Genomic DNA, 21,965 nt, shown 5'->3' on the forward strand with positions numbered 1-21,965 from the left:
CCTATAACCCCTGCCCAGGTGTGGTAGTGCACACCTATAACCCCTGCCCAGGTGTGGTAGTGCACACCTATTACCCCTGCCCAGGTGTGGTAGTGCACACCTATTACCCCTGCCCAGGTGTGGTGGTAAACGCCAATAACCCCTGCCCAGGTGTGGTAGTGCACACCTATAACCCCTGCCCAGGTGTGGTAGTGCACACCTATAACCCCTGCCCAGGTGTGGTGATACACATCTATAACCCCTGCCCAGGTGTGGTGGTAAACGCCAATAACCCCTGCCCAGGTGTGGTGGTAAACGCCAATAACTCCATACTTGGGATTAGGCAGAAGGGTTTGCTTTAAGCTGCAGCCAGCCTGGGCTACAGGGCAAAACCTTGACAAAAATTAACTCCAAATGTTGAGATAATTGAAATAATAGAAGACTCATTATTAGTTGTAAAAAAGAATACAGCAGTGAATTCTCATGCACCTTCCTAGGATCAACTAAATTATGTTTAAAAATTCATATCCTAAGCCAAGTGTGGTGGAGCACGGCTTCAGTCTCAGCACTGAGGAGCTAAAGGCAGGCTATCTTTGAATGATTGAGGCCAGACTACATAGTGAGTTTCAGGCCAGCCAGGGCTACACACTGAGACTATGTCTCAAAAAAATGTTAATTTACTAAAGTCCTAACCCTGGATGTTTAGCCAGTGTATTTGGAGACAATCTGCAAGAGCTGAGGAGGGTTAGGCTCAGCACCATGCAGGTCCTGGTGCAATCTGACCACAATTCCCAAGAGATGAGAACAGACAGGAAAAGAGGGAAGACCCTAGGAAGTCGGAGAACACAGCTTCATTCCAAGGGACGCTTGGAACCCAACCCTGCCAACACCTTAATCTGAAGCTCTAAACTGCAGGGAAGTGAATGTGTGGGGCCTTGGGGCCACAGTGTAGGCTGCTTGGCTCCAGGAGCCATAGCCGACTCAAGACCTTCCCATAATGCTAAGCAGTCTATGACCACAACCAGACCACCATTCAGGTCACACGGGTAGCAACCAAACCTAGGCAAACACCAGCTTTGTGAGCCCTTTCAGATCCTCTGCAGTTGTGGTTTTAATTCCCGCAGGAAAGGCTAATTTCTTATTAGATTTCACAGCGTTAAGATTCCACTTTCAGTATGTTGTAAAAGAATATAGATGCTGATTGCTATGGTAGTTAGAATGTGTGTCCCCACCATCGTCACCACCACCACCACCATCATCACCACCACCACTTTTCATATGTTGGGAGCTTGATCCCCAGTGAGGCAATGTTTTGAGGTGGTGAGCTCTTTAGGAGGTGGGTCCCTATGGGAAATCCTTAGGTCATTGGGGTCATGACCTCAGAAAAGATTAGGGTGGCTCTCATGAGACCTTAACTCACATCTTATAAGCGTGAGCTATGGTACAAGAATCCCTCTCCCCTCTAACTTCCTGTCTGGACATGTGACCTGTCCCTCCTGTGCACACATCTGCCACTGTGATATCTCCCAGGTCTTCTTCAGAGATGAGCCTGTGCCAGTACCATACCCTTAAACCTCTAGTACTAGATGAATTTCTTGGCTTTATAAAGTTGTCCAGGCTCAGATATTTATCTATAGAAATAGAAAATGGATTGGTGCATTGTTCTCAAGTGCAGTATTCAAGCCCGGGGCCAGTAGCCATGGCTCCCGGGGCCTATGTGCAGACCTCACTTTGAGTGGTGTTGACCTGAGCCATCCAGCACGCACGCTCTGAGTGTCAGTGTTGGAGGACTAGGGTGGGGCTTGATTCTGACTGTTCCAGGGTTGTGGATAGCCCTGGGGCTAATTATATTAGTTGTTAATTCCATTCTCCTGTGAGGGGTTTCGAACAAGGTATGAGTCAGCACTCGAGTGATTTCCGGTAAACCTGCTTCCCACCTTAATTGTAAAATAAAGGAGAGCTATGATTGGGCAAACAAAGGGAAGGTGGAGCAGAAGGTTGGAAGAGAGAAGAAGGAGAAAATGGAAGAGGGAGAGGACACAGAGGAGGAGGGGGAAGAAAGAAAAACATAGCAGAAGCACACAGCCTAGAGAAACCACAGGTTCTAAGGGGTCTCATCGATGGGGAAGATGCTAGTGTAGCAGTAGATCTGCCCAATCTAGGAGCACAGCACGTATTCATATTAACTGAGTTGTGTTTTCATTGCCGGGCATATTTGGGTTGGAGATTTACTGTAACATTCCAGTGCTCACATTGTCCCGTGGTTCTGTTTTCTCAGAGTCGCGATGTCTGACAAGGCAATGTCACCCACAACCCTTGGAATGATGAAAATTCCAGACAAGATGGGCTGTACCTCACCAGCAGGTCACCTTGAGGTACCCCCAAGTCTTCTGCACTGTTCGGGGGGGGGGGCTCTGGGCCCAGGAGCTCCCCTCGTGGCATGTCAGGAGCATCCTATTTGATCTTTGTTGAACTTGAGTTCAGCTTTGATTGCTCTCCCACCCTGCCAGGGTGCTTACATCATAATTGGTGCCCAGTGGTAACTGCAGGAGTCCACATCCTGCAAGCTTCCTGCCAAAGCTCAGCAGCAGCCAGTGGTGTAAGGTCAAGGATGGAGCTGTCTGTCCCAGCAGAGGACAGGGTGACTGTCCCTCTTTTTTGTTTCCTCTTCTATCACATACATGCAGGAACACACACAGTCACACATATACATGCATTGTGCACATACATATACACACAACATCTGCATTTGCACACACAACACATACAAACACACATGCCCACAACATAGTGTCATCACACACACACACACACACACACACACACACACACACACACAAACTCACATACACACATTCACACACACACAAACACAGCTCAAGCCCAGCTTGCGCTGTCCCCTCTTCTGTGTTCTCCCTTCCTTGGGCCTCTGCCAGTCCCTCCTCTTCTGAACACAGGTGCCTTTGGAAGCTCCAGCCCTGAAAAACTTGCAAACCATAACAAACGACTTTCTCCCAATTGGTACACGCCCGCTGACGCTCACTCTCCGAGTGGAATCACAGCTGTCCCTCTAACGGTGTGCTGTGTCTGTACAAAGAGACAGGATGGAGATTCTACGCAGCCAGACCCAGGGACTTTACCTTGGCTCCTGTCTGAGAGTCATTCAGCGAGCCCCATATCTGACTCTCAGATGACACGGATAAGAGAGCCTCGTGGCTTTCCGTGATAGGACCCTGCAATCTCAGGATGCAGACAGACCCACCAAGAACCACTCCTGTCTCTCTGTCCAGGGTATGCCTTTTAGGTCACAACTTCTGCCCATAATTGTTGTGGGTCAGGGCTATCCATACCCCAGAATGCTGTTCTGTGTTGACTCTATCCTGATGGACCAAGATAGTTGCTCCCTGCCTTCTGTAAGCAGTGGCTCTCCCTGAAGATAGCCCTGTCCACAGATAGTTCATCATCTCGATAGAAAGTGGGACACCTAGGCACAGAGAGGACTGAGACCAGTCTCCCTGTGGACGCTTGACTCTAACAGGTAAACCTGGATGCGGCTCGGAGCTCCTACTCCTCCGATCGCCTCTGTCCCCTCTCTCAGTGACATTTATTCTGTCTCCTGGAGCCCTCATGGGCCTTCCATGGGTTCCTCTGCTCTCTACCTCTTAGTCCCAGAGATTCCACTGGGCCTTTTCCCAGCCCCCACCTCTGGCCTCTGTATCTGCTGGGCCTGCTGCAGTCCTAACTCCCAACACTTATCTGTCCATTCAGAGACTGAGGTTCACTTCCTCCCGCGCCAGGGACCCTCCCTCCCTCCCTTGCTCAGCACCCCCCCCCAACTTCCTCCAGGATGCTCTCTTCAGTCCTTTATGAGGCCTTGCATGACAGGGCCCCAGTTTCTCTCTCCTGTATGAGAGGATGTGCTCGGAATCACGTGACGCACAGGATATTGTTAGGGTGAGATGAAGGTGCAGCCACTTCGCTCTTAACTGGCTCTCAAGACGGTTTCAGGACTAAGCATATCACAACTCACTGGATAAAGTGCTTCCTGTGCAGGTTTGAGGATTCAAATGCACATGAGAGCCAGGCAGATGTGGCCGTCTCCCAGAATCCCAGCCCTCAGGAGGCAGAGACAGGGGAACCCTGGAGCAAGCTGGCTAACCCACATGCATGCAAACACCCAGATAGACAGACATACAACCAGCAACCATGGAGGATACTGAATTGAGAATTGTGTTCCCCAAAGGCAGTCACATCCTAGCTCCCAATCCTTGTGATAGAACACACATGAAAACAGGAACTTCATAGGCACCATCCAGTTAGGGGGAGTCTGTGCTAAGCAGAGGCCAAAGACATGGCAGAGTCCTTAAAGGATGAAAGCAGGTAAAGTTAGGCACCAGACAGCACACATGGGGGAGGCCAGGATGGGAGAGATGCAGACATAAGCCACACGCACTGTGGCACTGCTACAGGAGTTCAGAAGGGAATTGATTGCCTCTGCAACTCTTGCTCTGGGGGTTCTGACCTCTGGGACAGATCAAGAATAAACATCTCCTGTTTTAAACTACCTACGCATTTATGTGGGCTTGTATGTATGTAAATCTGATCTGTATGTTTGCATGCTTGTGGGCTAGCCAGCTTGCTCCAGGGATCCCCTGTCTGCCTCCTGATGGCTGGGATTCTGTGAGACTGTTGCAGCCATAGAACAGTAAGACACGGCCTGGTCACAACCAGCCAATCTTCAGTTCGTGTGGCCACCCTGATGCTCTGGGCCCCACCTCAGGGTCATCCTGTCCCACCCCTCATAACGATTAGCAAAAGCCCAGAGATGCCTTCCTCGTCCAGGGTGGGAGCCACACGTGGAACAGCCAAATAGTTACTAATGTTTTAACACCCTAGCAACTAATGCATTCTAATTGGGCAACTTAACCCCAGAGTCAAGACCTGGGGAACTCCGGGATCCTCTGTGACCCTTCCAGCCCCTTCCTAGCTCCACCACAGAGCTCCAAGCCACCAAGGAAAAAGTAAGGACCTGGTTTTCTACTCTTTAGGAAAGGTCGCAGCAACTCCAACAAGCGGTTTTATCCTTCAACCAACAAATGCAAGGCCAGGAAGAGGACAAAGGAGATGGTGCAGCCACCAAGGCCTGTGGGAGACAATATCACAAATGCCACCATGCCCTGTAACATCTGTCTAGAAGCTGGCCCGGTATCAGTTGCTTAGGAATCATCCCAAAGCCTGGAAGGTTTCAGACGAGAGTTCTCATGGAGAAGACGGAATCTCAGGAGCCTTCTTACCTCCCCTGATGAGTCTTGGATGTCATGTGACTGTGAACCGTCCCGGACTACAGGGAAAGGAAGAGGACAATGAGACCGAGCATGGAGCTGGGCCAGCAGGTCTGGGAAGGAGGCATAGAGAAACCTAAGGTGAAAGGAAGTCTTGCAATGGGAGGGAAGAGGGGAGAGGGGAGGAGGGGGAGGAGGGAAAGAGAGAGAGGAGGGGAGGAGGGAGAGAAGAGGAGGAGGGAAAGAGGGGGAGGAGTGAAAGAGGGGGAGGAGGGGAGGAGGGGGAGGAGGGGAGGAGGGAGAGGAGAGGAGGAGGGAAAGAGGGGTGAGGGGAGAAAAAGGAGGAGGCAGAAAGAAAGGGAGGAATAGAGAGGACGGAGAGGAGGGAAACTCGGGAGAAGGCAGCAGGTAGAGGAAAGTGGGTAGAAAAACCATGGGTTTCCCCAGGGTGAGCCCAGTGCATCCTGGGAGCTCATTCCAATGAAGTTCCCTAATTAAACCATCAGGTTCTCGAGAGAGCCCAGATGACTGCAGGAGTCCTGCCCAGGAAGCCCTGTGTGGGGCCAATGGGCCCCAACCCTTCTATCCAGCAGCAACTCAGCACAGTGGGACAGCAGCACAGCAGGGCAGGCTCTGGACAGACAGATGGGAAGGTCTATCTCTAAGTGGCTTCCCATGTGGCTGGGTAAAGCCATGATCACACTCCTCCCCACACTCCTCCCTACACTCCTCCTCACACCAGGAGGCCTCAGTAAGCGGGGCTGGGGGGATATTCTAACCACCACAGACTCAGGCAGCCTGTGTACAGCTCAGCCCAAGGTGTCGGCAGCATCCCCGTGATGGATTCTGGTTTAACAGCTTTTAAAAACAAGCAGAGGAGAGCCGGGCATGATGGATGAGTGCAGGAAACACGCTCATTCGGAGATGATTTATGGGATGTTGCCCGTCGTGCTCATGGGACGCAGCTCGAGGGTGGGGGCCTTGGAGATGGATGTCTTCCAACGCTGAGCACTTGTAGGGTGTCGGCAGCTCAACCACAAACATGTATGCTCCACCCCAGCCCCAGTCGCCTACAAGAGGCACAGAAGGCAGGTGGAAGACTTGACTTTCCCTTCGGCTCCTAAACGTGAGCAGCTCTCCCCTCTCAGAAACATCTGGAGAAGGAACAGCTGGTCACAGCCTCTGGTTCCTCTGAGTGACACCCGCAATGGATACAAATATGGCTGAACAGCAGAAGGGACCGGGCAAGCTGGTATGTCCCCTGTACCAGTGGGTGACAGACGTCTCCTTCCAGCATGTCTGATGGACTGCTGCCCGCAGACTGGCCACTACAACACCTCATTTTGCAGCAGATTAATGTCCACCCATGTTTTTAATGAAGTCTTGGAATTGGCTGCACTGTTAGATCTAAATTGACTCCATATTGAAAGAGGTGAGCTTTTAAGTAAGACCTAAGGACAAGGTCCTGCCTAAAGGCAAGAAATGCAGAGGGCAGGGTCAAAGGCAGGAGGAAATCATTTCTTCTCTCATCATCCCTTGAGCAAGGACACATTGACATTAGTAGAGATCACACTAAGTGAGCTACAATGTCAAAGCCATTCCGGGAACTGTGACCCAGCTCTGTCCAGGCTGTAGGCTACAGCAGGCTCTTCTGACCTCAAAACCACTCTTAGGAGAAGTTCTTCTCCAAAGACTCAGAGCAAGGGATTCTCACACCCCGTGGTGGGTTTGACATCACTAGGCATCGTCTGTCTGTGTGTGTCTCTATGTGTGTGCTTGTGTGTCTGTCTGTGTGAGTGTGTATGTTTGTCTGTCTCTGTGTGTGTCTCTGTGTGTATCTGTGTGTGTGTGTCTGTGTGTGTGTGTGTGTGTGTGTGTTTGTCTGTCTCTGTGTGTGTGTGTGTGTGTGTGTGTGTGTGTGTGCATGTGCATGTGTGCAGGAGTCAGCAGCCTGACATGCCTGGATGCTCATCCATGTGCCTGACCTCATCCTTCAGAGATCTACCATCCTAGAGCTACAAAAGACATGCAGATCACACACAGGTACCTGGGACATACCTCCCTTAGAAGATGGGCTCCCTGTGAGTCCAGACTCCCCTTGCCTTCACCCCATGGGAAGGACAAGACTTAGATACACAACTGTCAGAACTACTTTCTAAATGCACAGAGGTCAGAATGAGTGTGTGCTAGGCAAAGACGCTACATGTAAAGTCACTTGGGCTCTGGACTTCCCAGGTCCATGGGGACCTGCTGGGCTTTGTGCTTTCAGTTTTAATGACCCCAAAGAGCTCCCTTTCTGGGGACACTGGCTCTCTGAAGCCCAGGAAGGTGAATGTGGGCCAGCTGTCCTCACTCAGGAGTAGAATCAGGAGCCGCAACACCCAGCAGCAGGACACTAGAGCTTGCCTGAGGCCAGCTGCAAGACCCAGCCCCTCCGAGGCTCTCAGGAGCCACAAGCCATGGTCTCGGAGTGACAAGGGTCCACTGAGGACCTCCCAGCGTGGCTTGGGCTCACTGAGCAGGGCCATCTCAGTCAGCATAGGACAAGCTTAGCCCAACATCTTCCTCTGGTCCAGTCCCAGTCCAGATTGAGCCTCAAGAACAGTAGCGTCCCTACAGTAGCTCTCAGCTGACTCCAGCTTCAACATGGGGCTCCCTGCCTTGACCCTCACAGAAGGCAGCATTGTCTTCATCTCCTCAGGCTTGACACAGTGGAGGAAGGCCCTGACTCAGAACCCTTCCGTGGATTCCGTTGGTTTTAGCAGATCACAACACCCCATCCCCCAGGGCCTCTGATCACAGCCCAGGGCACTGGACCCCTCTGCACTCCGCCCACTTCCACTCAGCCATCCGACCCTGAGCCTAGCCCTCACACCCATCTTCTCAATGCATCCCTACCTCGGGGCATCGGCATCAAAACCCATCTGGAAGGTTCTCTCTCACTTCCTTTTCCACACCATCTTGCATGAACAGTGGGTGCCTCCGTTCCCCAGTACTGATCAGTTCATCACACCACATTTGTCCTCCGAGGCCTTTGCACCCCTGGACATTACTTGTAACACATGGCAGCTTATTCCCCAGAACCCCGCCCTGCCCCCATTAGCTTACAAACTCTGTGAGGAATTTTTCCTGAGCTCATCAGAGCTGCTCGGACTCAGGCAATCCTCCATCTACAACAGGCTGCATTCAACAACCTGACTACCCACTGAGAAATGTGGGCACACATTGATGGTGCCTGACCTTGAGAGTGACACTGCTCGCCCACCCAGCATGCTGACCCTCTTTCCCCTCATGACCACGTGGTCAGTCAGAACCGCCAACTGTCCAATGTCAGCTTGTTGCAGACTCCGGAAAAGATCCAAACTGAAACACCCAAGCACTGTGTCTACTGAGGGCTCATTCCTTTCCTGCATGCTGCAGAGACGGTCACGTGATCACGGAATGGGCTGCATTGCTGATATATAGGAAAGTCTGTGGACCAGTGAGCCTCGTACAAGAAGGAAACCTCAGGGAAGAGAGCTTCAGCCAGTCACGAGGGAACAGTGTGCATGCTCCTGGAGAGACATCGACACCATGCAGAGTTCTTTCCTACAGACTCTGGAGAAGCCAGCCACTGCCCTGTGTCCAGTTCCTACCACATGCTTGGCCCAACAAAGTCCATCACTGGGGAGCAGAGAAATGGTTCCTCAAGACAAGGCACTTGCCACCAAGCTCTGCCCCGAGCTCCCTCCTCAGAAGCCACATGATGGGGTTGCTCTAGAAGTTGTCCTCTGACCAGTTTGAGGCATTTCCTAGCTGATGAGTATGCAGATGAGCCAGGAGGAGGGGCTCCCTAACTTCCCAGGAAGGAAGCATGGAAACACAGTTCCCAGGGTTCTCACAACCTTCTCCCGAGCGTCATATATCATACAACTGAAATCACACATGTAGCATTTTCTTGGGGTCTACAAACAGGCCTAGGCAATTATCAAAATCAAGAGTCCCCAAGCCCTGTAGGTAGCACGGAAAATGAATTAAGTCGTGTGGGCTGTATTTGAAACCTCTAAGTGTGACACTGGCCCTGGTGGCTCCTGTCAGAACCTGCTGCTCAGCCTGAGGGACAGGGAATCACTCTATCACCTTAGCAGCAAGATGGAGGCTCACTGCTGCTCACTGGCTTGAGGGCAACCTGGACATTATGTTGGAGGATCAAATCCCAGCCTTGGCCACTTATACATCTCATACTGACAACCTGGCAGGAGCTATTCTACTTCCCAGATTAAGTTCCCCAAACTGTGCTGATGAGTGTCAGGACACAGAGAACAAAGTCAATGGCCGTGATTTCCTGGGGACCTGGGGACTCTCTGTGACTTGACCAACTTGTAGAAGCCACGAAGACGCAATGAACTGCAAACACAGGCATAGGACACCCTGCTACTGCCCCACTACTGAAGTGGCCTTATTAGTGATTCTCGACGCAAACTCTGATGCCAAGGCAGAGCAGGGTAGCCTTGTGGCCTTACCTGTTGGGGTGTCGTCTACTTTCCTGTAGCCAGGGGCCCGTGGAAGAACTGATGAAGCTTCCTCAGTATGGAGTGTGTGTGTGCCCACGCAGAGTGGGATCGCAAAAAAGCACTAGGTTCTCACAGGCAGCTTTTCAACCTGAAGAGAAGGAAAACAAAAACAAAAACAAAAAACAAAAATAAATGCCCTGCCTTGGAAATAGTCCCTTCCCTTTAATATAACAAATGCTGGCACACAGTCAAGAGCCTGCCACCAGGAATCAGTCATGTGGTACCCGCCCATCCATGGGCACCTAGGCTCTGCCTGGCACCCACTCTCGGCCATTCGGCCACCTGCCAGAGCCATTGCCCTCTCAGGCAGCCCATGTCCTCTGACTCCCCAATCCCATGGACGCTTGTCCCTCCCCAAGATGTCCCCCACCTTCTCCGATGGCTCCTTCTAGCCTCAGTCCCTGTCTCCTCCATCTTAGACTCTAACCCGACACATACACACTCCACAGATACTTCGTCCCTCTCTTTTAGTAGGAATGGTCAGATCATGTCCCGTTCTAACCACAACCCTCCCAGGGCAGTCAATCGGAAGAAACACCCAACATTGCTTTGATGACCATGGTGAACTAACTCAGCCTTTGGGAGCTCCCAGTTCACAGGATTTGAGGTCTAGGAAAGTAAGACCAGATGACAGACCCCGAGCTAAGCTATCACAGGTGGTCTCGTGGTAAACCTCTCGCTGCCGATAGGACTCGTGAGCTCTGGAACCTCTCCTATTGCACTCCCTCATCCCTGTACCCAGGGACTCCAGAATATCACTGTATACGCAGGGTAACTCTTCCTGGTGCCCATAGCACACCTCGTGTCCACTGTCACATAGGGTGCTCGCCCTCTATAATTGCATAGCTCTCTCCCTGCTCCAACCCCAGAAATTCTGCACATAGACCTTTTCCAGTAAAACCATCCAGGCTCAGAACACTCAACCAAAATCTTCACCATCCCACACCCGCCTGGCCATGTCCCACCAAAAGCCTCAGGCCGGTTTGTTTGCTTTGACCCAGGTTGGGTGGGAGAAAACTGAGCGGCAGCCGATCCTCCACCACGGGGGCTCATTTCCTTCGCTCTGCAGTGCGAAGTGCCATCCATCCATCATCCACTGCACAGAATATCCCAGAACACAGGCTGGAGGCCTAAGGCCCCAGCCATACCCCAGCAGCCACACAGCCACGCAGCCCCAGCTTTTGTAGATTCGTGGGATTGTTACTCCTGTACCCAACTCTGGCAATCCCCACCACAATGTCAGAGGAGCGTGGCAGGGTGGAGGAGGAGAGGAGCCAGGCCAGGGCTGGCTGAAAGATGGGAAAGAGGAGATAGATACCTACCCTTTGCAGGGCCCCAGGGTCAAGATCACAGTCTGCTACTCCTGTTGTCAGCAACAGGCTCTCATTTGTGAGGGTGGGACTGAGTTTTCCTCGCTCTCAGAAGCATAGTTACTGTGCCCCCATTGTGTACTGTGTGTGCAGAGTGTAGTACCATGTCCCCAAATTTGAGCTGGGCAAGCTTATGTTCCGGCTGAGGAATACACATGGCATGTCTAAACCTGCCCCCCAAAATGGTCTGCTAGCAACCTCAGCCTCCTCCTCTCTGCAGCTGCAGGGAGGACAAGTGGGAAATTCTGAGTTCCCACGATGTCCCCTATACATGTATGTGCATGTACACACATACATACACACACACACACACACACACACGAACACAGACTATCCCTTTAACTCCAGGAACCTAGGTCACTGGAGTGTGAAGGGTTAAAGCTGTCCACTGTTGGCAAAGAACATGACCCCCTACACACACACACATTCTACAAGATGAACAGAAGCTATCATATCCCAAGACTTTGTAACACTCTCAGCAACTCCTGTGGAGAAAGCCCTGCAGCAAAGACTATGGCAGACTTTCCCCAAAGTCGTCCCCCCCAAAACTACACATGGCTGGGTGGTCTGGGGACACCACTAACTCTTTATAAATAATTATCTAACCTGAGAAAATGGCTTTATTTATAGGATTCCAAATGAAAAGCAGAAAGGATGTGTGTGTGTGTGTGTGTGTGTGTGTGTGTGTGTGTGTGTGTGTGTGTGTGTTTGATCCTCCTGCCTCCACATCAAGAGTAGAGAACCTCTCCCTGGTCTACACACACACACACACACACACACACACACACACACAAACACACACTCACACACTCGCACACGTGCACATGCACACAAACATGCATGTACTTACAATACATATACATAGGCACACAGGCATATACACACATTCACAATGCACATACTCACACATGTTCTCACTCACATGCACACACATGTGCACACTCACACATGCACATGCTCACACTCACACCCACACATGCACAAGCACATGCTCAGAGATGCACATACACTCACACACAGGCACACACACGCAAACTCACACTCATGTGCATGAACATGCACACACTCATGCACAGGCACACACACGCTCACATACACACACATACACACATTTTCACACACACACACACACACAATTGCTCACACACATGCACACAATGCATACACACAGGCATACATACTCGCACATGCACACACAGAGTATGGCACACAGACTAAGGACCAACAGGAGCATTTAAGATGAGGCCTGAACCCAGAAAGCACAACTCACTGTGCCTCTAACCCAGAGGGAAGCACGGCACAGCATGCCATATTTCAGTAGTAAAGATACAGGGAAATGCAATATTCCAAGAAAATGAGCTGCCGCCTCCTCCTCCTCCCGTTTTTAAATGGCTCTTGCGGAGCTGCCTTCACCCTTCACTCCCCTCGTGCCTTATGGATCCTGTCCCCGGGTTCATTATTCTGACGTGTGGTGGGAGTCTGACAGTGTTACTGCGGCTCCACTTCTTCCTTTAATGCCAGCCTGTTTTAATAATACAGTGTACCTTTTGGTTTGGTGAAATGTGACATTATTCCAGGCACCCAGCGGCAATGAGAAGGGCCTTATGTAATTTATGTGTTCTCCGCGCTGTGTTTAACACTCCCAAAGCGGAGGGCTGTAATTTGGGAAGCGATTCTCCCCAAGGTCAGGGGAACAGTTTGTAGAGGGAAGGCTGGGGGGCTGTCTGACCTGAGCTCAGCCCAGGAGCCCAGGAGCTCCAGCTATGAGGCTGGACCCAGCAGCAGGAGAACTCTGCACCTTAAATCATAAATGGCCCAGATAAAAACAAAAACAAAAACGCCCCAGCCCAGCCCAGCTACGGCCGAGTCACCAGGCTTCTGGTTTAAGCAGATTTTAACGAAGTAGAGATGTTTGGGTCCTGTCTCCCTCCCATTGCCAAAGCCTCCCAGGTGTTCACCTTTCAAATGTATCTTTTTACTTTGTGTGTGGGCACGAGGGGACTGTGGATGCACACATGTGTAAAGATGTGTGTGCGCATGCATGTGTGGCTGGCAGAAGTTGGCAGCAGCTGTCTGCCTCCCCATACTCTGGTCACTTATCAGACAGGTTGTCTTGCTGGAGCTCACCAGGTAGGATAAATTGGCTGGTCAGTGAACCCCGGAGATCTGTCTCCCTACCCAGCCAGGGCTGAGGCTACAGGCAATTACCATGGTGCCCAACATTGTCTGTGGATACTGGGTATCTAAAACCAGCTTCTCGTGCTTCTATGTAGCATATCGCCTAATGACGTGCCTCTCTGGTCCCCCAGATCCCCATTTTGCAATGACAGGGAGCCTAACACGGCAGTCTGGGTCTGCCCTAGCACACCAAGGGAGTGCTGATCACCTAGCATTCCACATGCTGACCCTTAAAGAAAGCACCACTGTGAGTCCCTCCTATGCTGGGGACAAAGGAACACCATGGGGACATGTTGCTAAGAAGCTTACAGTAGAGACACAACAGCCAGCCGACTACCACAGTGGAGGTGGACAAGCCTTGAAAAGGAGGGATCTTCCTTGTACCATGTCACACCTAGGGCCTGGCATAAGGCAAGTGCTATATCGAGACATTTGAGCAACTGACAGAATAAAATGTCAATGAGAGAGACGGAGAAAGCACCACATGCGTGGGGGAGGGTGTTCTGGCTTCCCAGATGGAGCTGGTGACAGACCCCAGAGAGGGATGGGGAAGAAAGAGGAGGAGAGGAGGGGGAGGAAGAAGAAGAGAGAGGAGACGGAGGAAGAAGAGGAGAAAGAGAAGGAGAGGCAGGGCAGAGGAAGAGACAGCAGGTGTCAAATGAGAAAGCCACAGGAAAGTGACTTTCTGGGTGTAGAGAGATGGGACAAAGCAGAGACAGGGCTGTCCTGTGAAGTCAGGAGTCAGATCACAGCGCCTTGAAAGCCACACCAAGGACTTTATGAAGTCACTTGGTGAATTTTTAAACGGGAAGCTATGCAGATTCATGTCTTAGGAGTGCATCCTGGTGTCTGGGAGGACCCCGCGGACATGTGAAAACAAGCCAGGAATCTCAATCAGCCTCTCCAGGCGATCAGATGAGACGTGCAGGCTTTCGGAGGGGCAAGGTGGAAACCAGATGATGTGGTCAGCAGTGTACAGAAACCAGTGGACATGGGATTGGCATAAAAGGCAGTATAAGCCATGCCATAGCTTCTCAATAGAGTTGGGGGCCTTAGGGTGTCAGGAAAGGTTACCTTGGGAAGGGCTCATTGTGTAAAAATTTCTTCCAAATAAAACCTTCCCTCTTAGCATTCTAAGGATGGTATGAGATGAAACTCATTCCACAGGGAAGCTCCTTATGCTCACAAAGCAAATAATTCAATAGCTTCAGGAAGTCCCTGAAACTGAGTAGACTCACCAAGTCCCTCCCTCCCAAGCCTATATAAGCAGTGTATATCTAACAGACAATCTCACACTAACTGAAACACTAAAAGAAACAGAGTTCAGCTAAGTTACCTGTAAAAGGCTCAGACCATCTAAACTGCTTAATAAAGACACTCTCCAATCTGATGGATGCCTCCAGCTTGTGCAGTGTGCTTCAGGTCTCCAGCCTTCCTGAGCCATCACCCAGGCTAGGGTGAGCTTTGGTGTCACAGCTGTCTTTGACTCAATCCTGTTCCTGTAAGTCACCCCTCACTCATAGTTCTGTAAGCAATGGCAACACAATTCATTGCTTTATCAAGTTGGTCTTGATGATGGCCAGATTTTGGTTTGTTGTTGGTTCCCTATCTAGGGCGAGCAGACATTTGTTCTGGTCTCTCTAGGAATGGTGTACCACAACAGGACCTCAGTGGGGCCATTGTTATCGTTATCCCCTTTCCTATGTTAAAAATAGCACGTATCGAGCAGGTAGGTGGATAGTGTGCTCCAGATCAACCTGGTTGCACAGAAATCCTGAATTTTTTATTTGCTTGTTTAAAGGTTAATATATTTCAAGGCTTGTGGGGCTGTTAAGACTGAACAGACCTGAGGTGACACAGGAGTAGCTGGGAGTAGTTGTGTGCTTAGACCTAAGGTTTAAGGAAGAGGCCTCCCTGCTTTGGGGGCCATGGTAACCAGCCTCCAGAGTGACTATGTGATCCTAACTCTCTACCCTCTTTGTTCCTCACCTCCTAGCTGGGTCATCTGTGTGAACAAGAGATACAACCAGTAAGGCAGGCATATGCAAACTCAGGTCACCGAAGACAGCATGGCACCTGGGCTGCTCTCATCACTTCATGGGACCAGCTCTACCGAGAGATCACATGGGCAGGAGGAGGAGGCTGAGTCCACTGCCTTCATCACAAGCTGGCTTCAGATGCCTCCAGCCCAGACACACTGTCAGTGAGAAACCTTTGAGATACCTTGAGCTTTTTCTTTTCTTTTCCTTTCTTTTCCTTTCTTTTCTTTTCTTTTCTTAAGCATAAGCTAAGCTGTTTGCCGGTTCTGGAACCCCAGAAACCGAGAGCCAATAAACGACTGTTGTTTTAAGCTGCTGTGTTTGCAGATAACCCATTTCCAGGTGATAGTTAACTAAGGGTTTATAGAAAGCATGAATGTTGTCTGAAGCTGCAGATGTGCACAGAGCAGCCAGCAAGAAGGCAGGGAGTAGAGATGGCAGAGATGATATACGGTCACAGCTGAGACTCTCCAGGAGCTGGTGGGTAAGGAAGACTTGCACAGAGGAGCAAGGTGCCTCAAAGGGAGAAGAAGACAGGGAAACCCAGAATCCTAGGACCAGGGTGTTTCCAGAGGAGGGCACCAGCTGTTGCGCAGCTTAGAGCAACATCCAGGCACTCTCTCGCCCAACAGCGACCTTGTGCCTCTGCAATGGGTTAGAAGCTGCCAGCCCCATCTCCTCGCTCAGACATTTTTATAGAGCTCTCCTCTGACAACTAAGGCAAAGCTACTGCCCCCAAGTTCCTTGCTCACTGCTATTGTATTTCGATGTTCTGCATCACTCCACTCAGGTCCTCGAAGGCTGGGGAATTTGGCACTACAAACACAGTGCTTGATACAGTCTAGGTTCTCAGTGGTACAGGGTGGAGAGATGGGTCAATGGATTGATGGGTCAAAAGATGGGTGGGTGGGTGGGTGGGTGGGTAGATGGATGGATGTGTGAACAAATCAAAGGTGGGTACATCAATGGTAATGTGGATAGATCAATGAATGGGTGGGTGAAACGATCAATCATCCACTCAATGGATCAAAGGATAGATAGATAGATAGATAGATAGATAGATAGATAGATAGATAGATCAATGGTTCAATATATAGATGGGTGGACAGACAGATTGATGGCTAGATGGATAACTGGGATCAACAGAAATATGGATTGATAAAAAGACAGAAAACTTAACTTTACCTAGTAGCCCAGGTCAACTGGTAGACAAGCCATTTCCTTCCTGAATCATCACTACACACATACACACACACATACACACACACAAACATACACTCATGTACACAATAACTCTCAAACACACATACACATTCATAATACACATTCATACACACACATACATATACACACTCACATACATACACACTCACTCTCATACATACACGCTCACACCCACACACATACACACATACATACACACATATACTCTCACATACATTTACATACACACTCACAAACATAACACTCACACACTCATTCTTATACACACACTTATACACACATATGCACACTCACATTCATGCAATTCACTCTCATACACACACTCACACACATGCACACACTCTCACACACACACTCATATACATGCACACTCACTCTCATATACATATATACACCCACACATATCCACACTCACACACATCCACACACTCACCTATGTACACATGCTCACATACGCACATACATACACACACACACATACACACACACTCGCGCGTGCGCGCGTGCTCTCTTGCTGTAAAGAGAAACTCAGCTGCAATAGCAGAGGATGTGGGGAGGGGAGAAAACCATGAAGTTGATCCTGACAGGTTCTCGCTGTGCTAAAAACAGGCAAGAGTCTGTGGGAAACCCAGGCAACCCCCTACTTCCTTCAGGAATTCAAAAAAGACAGACAGCCTGTGCCCAACTGAACCAGGCAGCAGGAACTAAGAGTGTATCCTGTGTGGCCCTTCAGCAGTGCAGGGTCAGGTGGGGATATGGACAGCCAATGGACATGATAGAACATACAGTGGACAGAGTAAGGCCGGGAGGCCAGCTAGGCTCTCCCTGTCCTTGCCTCAAGGCCCCAGGCACAATGCATACCAAAGAGCAAGGCCTTTCTGCCACACAACTGTGGAGCATCACCCTTTGCTGTCACTGCAGAGCACTTGGGCCAGGCTGGCGATTGCAGCTCAGAGCACGAGCACACCTTTGGTGGACACATGAGGAAGGGCTGGGTGCCGTGAACAGCTTTCTGAATGAAGGAGCATCAGAGCTGTGAACCTACTCATGCAGGTGGCCTGCCTGAGCTATGCAGATGTCAGGTCCACACAGCTGACCACCTCACTACAGAGCTCCAGCCAGAAGGCCCAATAGGCCAGAAGGAAGCAAACCCTACCCTGCCTGGGGGAAGCCATCTTAGCCAGAAGCCAGACCAAAAACTAGCTCTGAGCACCTAGAGAACTAGCACGGACAGACCAGGTAGAAATAGACAGGGGCACATTCAGGTGCCCAGCTGAGCAGGAAGTAAATGACTTAGGTGGGGTGGGGGAGAAGTTGGAAATGGGGAGGCCCACCCTATTTCTGTGCAGTAGCTGCCTGTGAGCATTTTTATTCTGAAATTTGAAGGTTACCGTGTTCCTAATGTTAACCCCATGCTTGGTTCCCAGAACCACCGTGTTCTCTGCACCAATCCTGGGGCTGCCATCTCTACCTGGCCTTCTGTCAAGTTCTGTATCTACCCAGGGACTGAAGATGAGGGACTTAGTTGGTCTTATTCTTGGGGGCAGAAGTGGTATATGAGTCCCAGGCCAGGAGAGAGGCACAGAAAATCTGAGTACAGCAACAGGAGAGAGAGAAAGATAGCAGGGGACTCTGGGGTAATAGGGAGGGGCACCTGGTTATTGGCAGGCTTGAGGGCAGGGGGATAAGAGGGACAAGAAGATGGGGGGGGGCAGATGCAAGAGGGCATAGCGGGAGTGGAATTGGGGTGCAGAAAGGTGAGAGGGGAGGAAGGAGTGGGAGTACCCAAGGAGTGAAGACACAAGAAGTGGGGAGTGGAGGAGGTAGGGAGAGGAGACATGGCATGAGGGTGAGAGAAGGGTGCGCTGAGGGGTGTGGAGTGCTGGCCTTGGACTCAGGGAGCAGGGGGTGCCCAAGCTACAGAGTAACCCCAGAGGCAGATTGAGTGGACCCCACAGGCAAAGCAGAATTTTGTTTCCACTGAGTGTAGAAGATAGTGTGCCAGGATACTAGGTAACCTCGTTTGAGACATTGTAATGCCAGGATACTAGGTAGCCTCCTTCGAGACACTGTAACTAGAAGAGATTGCCACCTTAACAGATTCTGAACTTTTGAAAAACCAAGCCGAAATGAAAGTGTGTTCAAGGGAGGCCCCAGGGAGCTCAAAGGTGGACTTGAAAGCCAGCAAACTTAGCCACAAACTTTCCCAGACAGATAGGCATGAAACTTTTCCCTTGCCCGGAGTTCTGATCTGCCCTGGATCCCTCCCCCAACTTCTGCCTACAGCCTGACTGCATTCCCTGCAGGAATTTCTCAACTGCTCCCAACCTAGAGCCTATTGCTTCTCTGCACACAGCCCACTCTTCCAGCACGCACATTAGGGAAATGGCTTAAGACAGCAGTGTGTTTTAAGAATCATTGCAAGAGACGCAGTGACATTTGTAGTGCACAAGTGTTCGGAAGAATTCCCAGGCAAGCCTGCTCTGTTCTGCCCTGGAAGAATTCTAGCCACCAGAAGGAAGCTATCCAGGTCCCTATGTAGACACCTCACAGACCTTCTGGGAGGGGAAGGGAATAGAACGTCTGTCAACAAGGAGATGATGCCGAAGCAACATGGGGTAACATTTGTCATTCAACTCTCCCAGCTAATGACCCTTTTCTTGACACCTGGGCACAGTGGTGCCACAGCTGAGCAACATAAGCATCCTCTTGGGTGGCATGAGATTGACAAAAAGTGTCAAAAGCTTGCCTGTCTCCCATGGGACCTTTAAGATGGTGTTCCCCACATGGACAGACAAGGACATCTTCCAGGTGACTTGGTTACACCTATACAAGGGATGACCTGAGCCGATGAATGTCAACCCCCTAAGGCTTCTGAGCCTTCTAATGGAAGAGTCAAACCTAGGACTTTGTTCCTCTAGGGAAAGTGGCCATCGACCGCTATATGCAGCATTGAATGTTTGGGTTGAGAGGCATGCCCCAGTGGGTTTTCAAACTGGCTCTAGTGGGAAGGCCCCACCAGGCTACCAAGGCCTGTATCATTGCTCATGAATTGAGGAGACAGGGAAGCAGCATGGATATCTAGGATTCATCCCAGTCCACCTTGTCTGTGAGTCTAACCCTGGCCTCTCCCTAGTTAGCACCAGCAATAGGCAAAGGGCTAAAGGCAAAGCACACATAGGATGGGGGTGTTGATGGGCTCTCTCTGATGTGCTCACAAGGCACAGCTGTCCCTCTTATGCTCATCTCTTATGCTCAGTCTCACCAGCAGCTACCAAGAAACACCTGGAATCTGCCCAAGACCTCCCTATGTCTGGGGAGATGAACACAGACCTCCAGAGAACTTTCTCTGGCACTGATGAGGCCCTGTTCTTAGCTTGGCTTTCATGGGACCAACAGATGTTTGGCAGGAGGATGGAACAGCTGGGTTACAGAGCAGGCAGGGTGGTGCTCTGTCGACTGCATTCCTATCCATTGGGTGTGAAGCATGGGTCACAGCCCAGCAGAGAGGCTGTCTGAGTCCAGATCGAGTCTGAGCCTGTAGAGTCCTCCACTCTGCCACCTGGAAGGTCCTGTCTTGCTCTATGTCATCTCAGGAATTTGTTTTCTTTCTAAGATCTTTCTGATGTCTTTTTAGAACCCAGCATATGAATTTGGGGCTCATGGAATTTTCCATGGCATAAGGAAGACCTCTGAGGGTCAGCACAGCTCAGTGAGGCTGCGAGCACACATCAAGATGAAGCAGGGGCAAGGCCTCCTGGAGAGATGGCTGAGTGTGTATTGCTCTTAGAGTGTTCAGTTCCTAGCAGCCACATCACCCGTCTCACAGCTGCCTGTAACTCCAGCTCCAGGGTATCTGATACCCTCTGACCTGTAGGTACCTGCATTCACGTGCACATACCCACACATAGATACACGTGCATATACAATTAAAAATAAAATAAATCTTTTGTGGTGGTTTAAATAAAAATGACCCCCATAGATCTATAGGGAATAGCACTATTAGGAGGTGTGGCCTTGCTGGGGTGGGTGTGGCTTTATTAGAGGAAGTGTGTCACTAGGGGCAGGGCTTTGAGGACCAGATACTTAAACCATGCCTAGTGTGGCACTCACTTCTGTTGCCTGTGGATCAAGATGAACTCTCATCTCCTTCTCCAGCATCAGGTCTGCCTGCATGCCACCATGCTTCCCATCATGATGACAATGGACTAAACCTCTGAAACTGTAGGCCAACCCCAATTAAATGCTTTCCTTTATATGAGATGCCTTGGTCATGGTGTCTCTTCACAGCAATAAAATCCTACCTAAGACATCCTTACAAAAGATGAGGTAGATGAGCTACCTATCCATAGAATCATCTATCCATGTGCCCAATCATTTACTCACCTGTTCATATACTAACTACATAGCTGCCCATTCATCCGTTCAACTACAATCTATGTATCCATTCATCCGTTCATCTCTTTAACTACCTACTTACCCACCCTATCCATCCACCCACCCATTCTCCTGCCCATTCATCTATTCACCAATCTATTCAACTGCATATATATTCATCGATGCATGCATCCATCCATGTATTCATGCATGCATGCATCCATCCATCCATGCATTCATCCATTCATACATTTATCCATGCATCCATCCCTCCATCCATGCATGCATTCATCCATGAATTCATCCATCCATACATTCATCTGTCCATGCATCCATCTGTCCATGTGTCCATCCATCCATCCATCCATCCATCCATTCATGCATCCACCCTCCCATGCATGCATCCACCCATGCATCCATCCCTCCATCCATGCATCCATTCATCTATGCATCCATCACACATCCATTCATGCATCCACACATCTATCCATCCATGCATCCATTCATCTATGCATCCATCACACATCCATTCATGCATCCACACATCTATCCATCCATGCATCCATCCATTTGTCCATGCATCACACATCCATTCATACATCCACACATCTACCCATCCATACACCCATGCATCCATCCATCTGTCCATGCATCCATCACAATCCATTCATGCATCCACACATCTACCCATCCATGCATCCATGCATCTGTCCATGCACTTACTTATTCATTCACTTACATGTTTGAACATTTACCCATTCCTCCAACTACAAAACTCTTCACCCACCTCTCCATTTGTCCATTCATCTACTAACCCATCCTTCCAACTACATGTTTGCCCAACCATATATCATCTGTTTATCTAGTCACATGCCCACCATCTACTCACATCTCCAACTACTGACCTCACACCCCCTTTCATCTACCCACTAGCCATCTATCCACCCATCCATTCATCTATGA

General features: G+C 50.2%; 1 protein-coding gene across 24 annotated transcripts in view; it reads right to left on the reverse strand.

Annotated features, from left to right (window-relative positions):
* Rbfox3 (RNA binding protein, fox-1 homolog (C. elegans) 3) overlaps nt 1-21,965 on the reverse strand; it is a 421,838-nt gene that overhangs the window by 311,755 nt on the left and 88,118 nt on the right. For 22 of the 24 annotated variants that reach the window (NM_001285437.1, XM_030246136.1, XM_017314662.2 and 19 more), the window contains exon 2: nt 9,764-9,902. The gene's annotated coding sequence lies outside the window, so the exon portion shown is untranslated. Of the gene's footprint in view, nt 1-9,763; nt 9,903-11,136; nt 11,765-21,965 lie in introns of those variants that run through there. The other 2 variants (XM_030246130.1, XM_030246132.1) reach the window with 2 other exon arrangements.

Source organism: Mus musculus, chromosome 11 (genome assembly GCF_000001635.26).
Source record: "Mus musculus strain C57BL/6J chromosome 11, GRCm38.p6 C57BL/6J".
In the NCBI taxonomy this organism is placed as follows: domain Eukaryota; kingdom Metazoa; phylum Chordata; class Mammalia; order Rodentia; family Muridae; genus Mus; species Mus musculus.